The following is an 8302-nucleotide window of genomic DNA, read 5'->3' as shown; positions in this document are numbered from 1 at the left end:
TCCTCCAAAGGAAACTTCCTCCAAAGCTTAAGGATCCAGGGAGTTTTTCAATTCCATGCCACATTGGAGAGTCTTGTTCTACAAAAGCTCTATGTGATTTAGGGGCCAGTGTTAGCCTTATGCCCCTTTCTATCTATGAGAAGCTCAACATGGGAGATCTAAAGCCAACCCACATTTCTCTTCAGTTAGCTGACAGAACAATCAAGTATCCTGAAGGGATTTTGGAGAATGTGCCCCTGAAGGTTGGAAAGTTCTATATACTGTTGACTTTGTCATCTTGGACATGGAGGAAGATTCTAATATTCCAATTATCTTGGGAGACCCTTTCTAGCTACAAATAGAGCATTGATTGATGTGAAAGGAGAAAAGCTTACTCTTAGAGTTGGTGAAGAGCAATTAATTTTCAATATTAATAACTCTATGAAGAAGCATCATTCTGAAACCAATACTTGCTTGAGAGTTGATATTATTGATGAGCTGATTGAAGAACACTTCAGAAAGAAATATCCAGAAGATCCACTTGAAAATTGTTTGGTTCATGGAGGAGGCATAGACTATGACAACCCTCATGTAGATGCATATGCTCAACACTTAGAGGAAGTCCACCATTCATTTCTCGCTCCAGCTTTTTCAACTCACACAAAAGGAAAAAGAATTTAAGCAATCATCATTCAAGGAAGAAGATGCACCTAAGGTAGAACTTAAGCAACTTCCTTCTCACTGTATGAATTTCTTGGCACTAATAACACTTATCCAAAGAATTGTAAATGCAAATTTGAGTACTTTAGAGGCTGATAAGTTGTTAAGAGTGTTGAGACAATTTAGGAAAGTCTTAGGATACACCATAGATGACATTAAGGGAATAAGCCCACATTTTTGCATGCATAGAATCAGTTTGGAAGAAAATTGTAAACCATCTATTGAACATCAGAGGAGGTTGAACCCAAATATGAAAGAAGTTGTTAAAAAGGAAATTTTGAAGTTGCTTGATGCAGGGATCATTTACCCTATCTCGCATAAAGACTTGGGTGAGCCCAGTACATGTTGTCCCAAAAAAGGGTGGAATGACAGTGGTCAAAAATAAAAATAATGAATTAATTCCCACTAGAACGGTGACTAGTTGGCGAATGTGCATAGATTACAGAAAATTAAATGTTGCCACTAGAAAAGATCACTTTCCACTCCCCTTCATTGATCAGATGTTGGAAAGACTAGCTAGGCATTCTTACTTTTGCTATTTAGATGGATATTCGTGTTTTTTCAAATCCCTATCCATCCAAATGATCAAGAGAAAACCACTTTTACTTGTCCATATGGAACCTTTGCTTATAGAAGGATGCCATTTGGGTTGTGTAATGCACCACCACTTTTCAGAGGTGCATGATGGCAATCTTCTCGATTTCATTGAAGACATAATGGAGGTTTTTATGGACGATTTTTCTGCTTATGGATCTTCATTTGATATATGCTTGGCTAACCTTTCTAAAATTTTGCAATGATGTGCGAATCGACCTTGTGTTAAATCGGGAAAAGTGTCATTTCATGGTTCAGAAGGGATAGTGCTAGGACATTTGGTGTCTAATAGAGGAATAGAGGTTGATAAAGCCAAAGTTGAAGTGATAGAGAAGATGGCTCCTCCTACCAATGTCAAGGGAATTCGAGTTTCCTAGGACATGCCGGGTTCTACAGACGCTTTATTAAGGATTTTTCTAAAATAGCTAAACCTTTGTCTAATTTGTTAAGTAATGACACACCATTTGAATTTGACCAAGAGTGTTTGGATGCCTTTTGCAGTTGAAGCAAGCTCTTATCATCGCACCAATCATGCAACCACCGATTGGAGCCTACCTTTTGAAATTATGTGTGATGCTAGCAACTATGCAATTGGGGCCGTTCTTGGTCAAAGAAAGGACAAAAGGCTTATGCTATTTATTATGCTAGTAGAACACCGGATGAGGCTCAAACAAATTATGCAACAACCGAAAAGGAATTTTTGGCAATTGTCTTTGCATTGGAAAAGTTCAGACTTACATTATTGATTCAAAGGTGGTTATATTTTCAGATCATGCACCATCGTGTATTTGCTCGTAAAAGGAGGCTAAGCCTCGGCTCATTAGGTGGATTCGATGCTACAAGAGTTTGATTTGGAGATTAGAGATAAGAAGGAGCTGAAAATGTAGTTCGATAATCTTAGTAGGTTGAAATTGATGGTGAAGAATTGGATGAAATCCCTATTGATGAGTTTTTCTTGGATGACCAACTTTTCTCTCTTGTTGCTAAACTACCTTGGTATGCGGACTTTGTGAATTATCTATCTTGTGGGGTTTTACCTCTAGGTATGACATGGCAACAAAAGAAAAGTTCTTGCATGAAGTGAAGTTTTATAGATGGGATGATCCTTTACTCTTTAGGAGATGTTGTGATGGTCTAATTAGAAGATGTATTCTCAAGAGGAGGTACAGAGTATTTTGCATCATTGCCATGCTTCTGATTATGGAGGTCATTTTGGAATCTCTAAGACAGCTAGTAAAATTTTGCAAGCTGGTTTCTTTTGGCCAAATCTTTTTAAGGATGTGAGGAAATTTGTGTTGAATTGTGATAAATGTCAAAGGAGTGGAAATTTGTCAAAAGAGATCAAATGCCCTAAATAATATTCTTGAAGTGGAATTATTTGATGTTTGGGGAATAGATTTTATGGGGCCATTCCCTCCTTCATATGGTAATAGATACATCTTAGTTGGGGTTGACTATGTGTCAAAGTGGGTGGAAGCTATTGCAACTCCAACTAATGATGCTAGAGTGGTAGTGAAATTCTTGAAGACATTTGTCTTGAGCAGATTTGGAGCTCCTAGGGCTATAATTAGTGATGGGGGTTCCCATTTTTGTAATAAGCAATTTGAGAGCTTAATGAGGAAGTATGGTGTAGTGCACAAGATAGCTACCCCATACCATCCTCAAACTTCAGGACAAGTTGAAATTTCTAACAGAGAGCTCAAGCATATTTTGGAGAAGACAGTGAATAATTCTCGGAAAGATTGGTCTATCAAACTAGATGATGCTTTATGGGCATATAGGACTGCCTACAAAACCCCTATAGGAACTACTCCCTTTAGGTTGGTGTATGGTAAGTCTTGTCATTTACCTGTGGAGCTAGAACATAGAGCATATTGGGCCATTCAAACCTTGAATTTTGATCTTAAGCAAGCTGGTGAGAAAAGGTTGTTACAACTTAATGAGCTTGAGGAATTGAGGATGGATGCTTATGAAAGTGCCCGTATTTATAAAGAAAGAACTAAAGTTTGGCATGATAAGCATCTGAGGAAAAAGGAATTCAAAGAAGGTGATTCAGCTTTTGTTGTTCAACTCAAGATTGAAATTGTTCCTGGAAAACTCAAGTCAAGGTGGACTGGTCCATATAGAGTTTCTAAGGTTTTCCTTATGGAGCAATTGAAATTTGGAGTGAAAATCTGGGAATTTTAAGGTCAATGGGCATAGATTGAAGCATTACATAACCGGAGACCCAATACTAGGAGCAAGCTGTTACAAGCTCTCCAATCCTCACCTCTTTTCAAGAAAATTCATGAAGAGTCCAGCTAAGGACTATAAATTAGCCCTCTTGGGAGGCATCCCAAGTCCTTTTATTTTGCTTTTGTTGATTTACTTTCATTTTCATTAATTTTGTTTTTATCTTAAATCTCCCCAAATTCAATTTTTGACATTGTTAAATTTTGTCTCTTGTAGATGTAATTCAATGAAGAAAGGCTGGTGAACTATTGGGGAAGTGATTCTTAACTTGAAAATTTTGTCCTTCAAATTTTCCCAAGAACTGATAAATTTTTGCTGCATAACCTGTGCAGGAGCTGCAATCTGATTTATGCAGAGGAAATGTACATTCTGCAGCAAAAAGGGTGTCTGCAGCAAAATGGCTCATATTTTTGATGAGGTTGGATGTATTTAAATGGAGGAAGGTTGGTGAATCATTGAAATTGTAGTTATTGCACAGGAAAAGTACATTCTGCAGAGCAGAAAAATAGAATCTGCAGCAGATCACTTATGTTTTTGGTGAGGTTGGGTGGGTAATTTTCTAATATTTGTGCTTATAATGATATTATGGTGGTTAGTTGGTCATTTTTGCAGTTTCGAGCTCCTTTGGGGTTGTAGGATTCAAGGTAGAAATGTTGCATTTTCTTGGCAAATCTTGGAGATTTCAATTCTCATTTGTGGTTAAATGCAACTTTATGCAGATTTTTATGGAGTTTTATGTGCTAAATAATTGACTTGCAGAATTTGAATCAAAATGGCATAGTTCTCAAAGGTCTTTTATGTAGGATCCATTTTTACATGCTTATGTGATGCACTTTTGATGAACTTTGAATATATTGATGTGTTTTTGATGAAAATTTCTCATGGTTTGTGCTTCATAGAATTATATTTCATCATTCCAGGGTATTTTTCACACTTGCAATTCATGTTCTATTGCATTCTTGATCTTGTTGAATTGTGCATAAGCAACTGCATAGCTTATGCAATCCTGCATAACCAAAATTATTGCCATTTTTCACCTTTATTGCAAGTGCATAAGGAGAGTGCATAGCTTATGCAACTCTGCATAACCTCATTTTGTCAAATTTCATATCTGTCAAAACTTGCATAAGGTGAGTGCATGACTTATGCACATTTGCATAACTTCAAATCCTTCATTTTCTCTCTCTGCCGAAGTTTGCATAAGGTGAGTGCATGACTTATGCACTTCTGCATAACCAAAAATCCAAAACTCCAATTCTGCCGAAGGGTGCATAAGCAGAGTGCATAACCTATGCACTTCTGCATAACCAACAACCCAGAAAAATCAATCTTGCCGAGGGGTGCATAAGGAAGGTGCATAAGTTATGCACTTCTGCATGACCAAGAACTCCAAAAATACAACCTTGCCGAGGGGTGCATAAGCAGAGTGCATAACCTATGCACTTCTGCATAACCAGAAATCAGAAAATCCCAAAAGTTGCCGAGACCTGCATAAGCAATGTGCATAGCCTATGCACTTCTGCATAACCAAAATTCTGAATTTCAAAACCTACCGCAGAGTGCATAAGCAGAGTGCATAGCTTATGCACATCTGCATGACCACCAACCAAAATTCAAAAAAATTGCCGCAGAGTGCATAAGCAGAGTGCATAGCTTATGCACATCTGCATGACCCAATTTTCTGAAAAACCACTTTTGCCGAGAGATGCATAAGGGGAGTGCATAACTTATGCACTCCCGCATGACTTCGCTCCTCACCATTTCAGGGTCACCGAAACATGCATAAGGACAGTGCATAACCTATGCACTTGTGCATAAGCATTTCTCTGAAATTTAAATCCTTTTGAAACATGTACAAAAGAGTGCACAGGTTATGCCTAAATCATTTTCCCCTATGCAGTCTCCTACAAACCCGATTACTTCCCGACTCTTCATCCCCACGACCGCCCTTCATCCTCCATTTCTTCCGGCATTCTCGCCGTCTCTCTCCCATCTTCTCCACCAGCATTCTCATCACAAAAACCCTAAATCCCCTACATTTTCATTTCCCCTATCTCTTCTCCAATCCAATGGATTCCCTCCACATTCCCGCCCGCCTCCTCTCGAAGTCTCTCCATTGTCATCGATACATCCCACGCCCAATCCTCCACCACAAACGACACCCCCACCACCTCCACCAACCACATACAAATGCAAAATTCGGTCCAAATCCGTGCGACCCATGTCCTCTGCTCCTCCTCTGTCCAAACGCAAAGACCCACCCAACCCATTTTCGGAACCACCTCCTAAAAAGCCAAAAACTCCAGCCTCTACACCTTCTTCCAGTAAAAAGACAATTTCAGCAACCCCATTTGTATCAAAGCTACCCTGGCCTCTCCCTGATACAATTCAAAAAGCCGCTTTCAAAAGACTCAAAGATAGAAGGGTACAACCTACTAGGTATATATCTGCTGATGCTCTACAATCTCTGGGTTTATTTGACAATGTAGTTGCATTTCTTGACGGTATGGGTTGGACAGAATTTGTGCATAAGCAAGAGGTAGTTTATCCAATTCTAGTTTTGGAGTTTATTTCTTCATTCTCTGCTACCCTCAACTTGCATGATGTAGACCATAAACCAATTATGACATTTAGATGCTTGGGGCAAAATAGAGAGCTGTCATTGGACCAATTTCATAGCATTTTTGGTTTTGCAATTGATGGGTTCTTTAGAGTACCACATACTGGAGTAGAGGTAGCCAACAAGGGCATTTGGAATCCTGCCCAATTTTGGAGAATCATAACAAACCAACCTCAAACTTTCTCTGCTGGTAGGTCCAAAACATCCCAAATCCTTGACCCTGCACTTAGGTTTATTCATAGGCTGATGGCTAGCACCATATTGGGCAGAGGGACTAGTTCTGGTGCTGTGGGCAAATCTGAACTATTTATGTTATGGTGTGCATTTCACAAAGTTAAGGTGTCTCTGGTTACTTCTTTTGTGAACATGTCGCATATTGCCACCAAATCCATTGGTGACATTGTTTTGGGTGGGCTCATTACTGTCATAGCCAAGCATTTTGGCTTTAATCCTGCAGAGCACTCAATCCCAGCACTTGAGGACACTTCCTATTTTGATACTGCACACTTAACCAAAACAGGGTTCCATTTATCATATTTTGATACTGGCCACCCTGCAGCAGAAACTGAGCCTATTGCACAACCAGAAACCCAACCTTTCACACCATCTCCACAAAGACCCTACTACACCTACCCCACCCCTCGGCCTACTCAGACATTCCAGCTACCTCTGCTCAGCCCATTCCTCCTACAAATTGAACCTACCTCATCCACAAGACCTCCGCATTCAACACTAAAGCCTTATTCACCTACCTTGACAGCTTAGTGATGATATCTACTTTGTGGATAGGAAGCTTGAGCGATGGTCTTGATACACTAAAGGATCGTCATGATCAACTATTTGACCTTGTCATGGAAACCAGGACAAGCAGAAGAATCAAGGAGATGGTGAAACAACTCATGATCTTTTGGGCATGCCACCCCACCTCCATCACCTCCTCCGCACCATCATTTCGACAAATGGCAGCCTACCAAATTTCTTTAGCAACATCCTTGGACAAAGGAAAAACAATAGACATAGATTAGTGTTTATTTTACTTTTGTTCAATCTTGTAGGACCTTTTCTTTGTAAATATGTTCAAACAATTATAGTTTGTTTTGGATTTTGTTTGTTTGTTCTGAATTAGTTTCTTTTAAAATCTGTTTCTTTTGAAGTTTTATTGAATAGCTATTACATTAGTCTTCTTTGATTTTTATTGCACTTATTGCCTTTTTGTACATATTTGCCCATACTCTGTCTATATTTCCATACTTTTCCTGCTGGTTGTACATTTCTCCTTGCAAATTCCCATGCAGCTGCTTTTTGTATACACTGCATAGCTATGAATTTCCTCATGCATAACCTTTGTATAGCCTGTGCAACTCTTTCGCTACTGCAGAATCGCATGTGTTGTATTTCCTTATGCAACTGTCTCCGCATAGCCTATGCAACATATATTGCCTCTTATGCAAAGACCGCATGGCTTATGCACCTTACCTATGCACATGTTCTGGACAAAGACATAACTCGCATAACACGTGCCTTCCTATACATCCCTTTATCTTGAATTCTCATACTACCGGGTAACTCTTTCTTTTTGCTCTTAATCTTTACAATTCCTGGTAATTACCATTTACTTTGACTTTTGATAACACATTGCATGAGACATTGAGGACAATGTCTAATTTTGAGTTTGGGGGTGCACATTTTGATTTTCAGCTTTATTTTTCACATTTGAGTATAAGAGCATCCCATCCCATTTCATTTACATATATTGTAAATATTTTACATATACATCCATACATACATATTCATTACACATTTACACACACATTATACACCACTTAGAAATTGTACAAATTGCATACAAATAGACTCCTTCCATTTAGTTCATGCATTACTCATTTTAGGAATCATGTATCATGCATTAAATTCTTTTGCCAAATCCCTTGAGTATTGAAAAGTTGCCTATGAGAGTGATTTGACTTACCTTTAGTTGGGTTTGTGGATTGAAAGTTTCCTAAGAGGTGCAAAGTTTTGAAGTGTCTATCCCTTGCCTATATCTTCTTAGCCAAAAAGCCACCCAACTAGTCCTTTAGAGATTGGAGTGTTTAGAGGGAGTTATTGGATATAAGGTAGTCAAATGATGTCTCACCAATCCTAGAACAAATTTTCTAA

This window comes from Hevea brasiliensis, chromosome 10 (assembly GCF_030052815.1).
Source record: "Hevea brasiliensis isolate MT/VB/25A 57/8 chromosome 10, ASM3005281v1, whole genome shotgun sequence".
NCBI lineage: Eukaryota > Viridiplantae > Streptophyta > Magnoliopsida > Malpighiales > Euphorbiaceae > Hevea > Hevea brasiliensis.
This window is presented reverse-complemented; position numbering follows the sequence as displayed.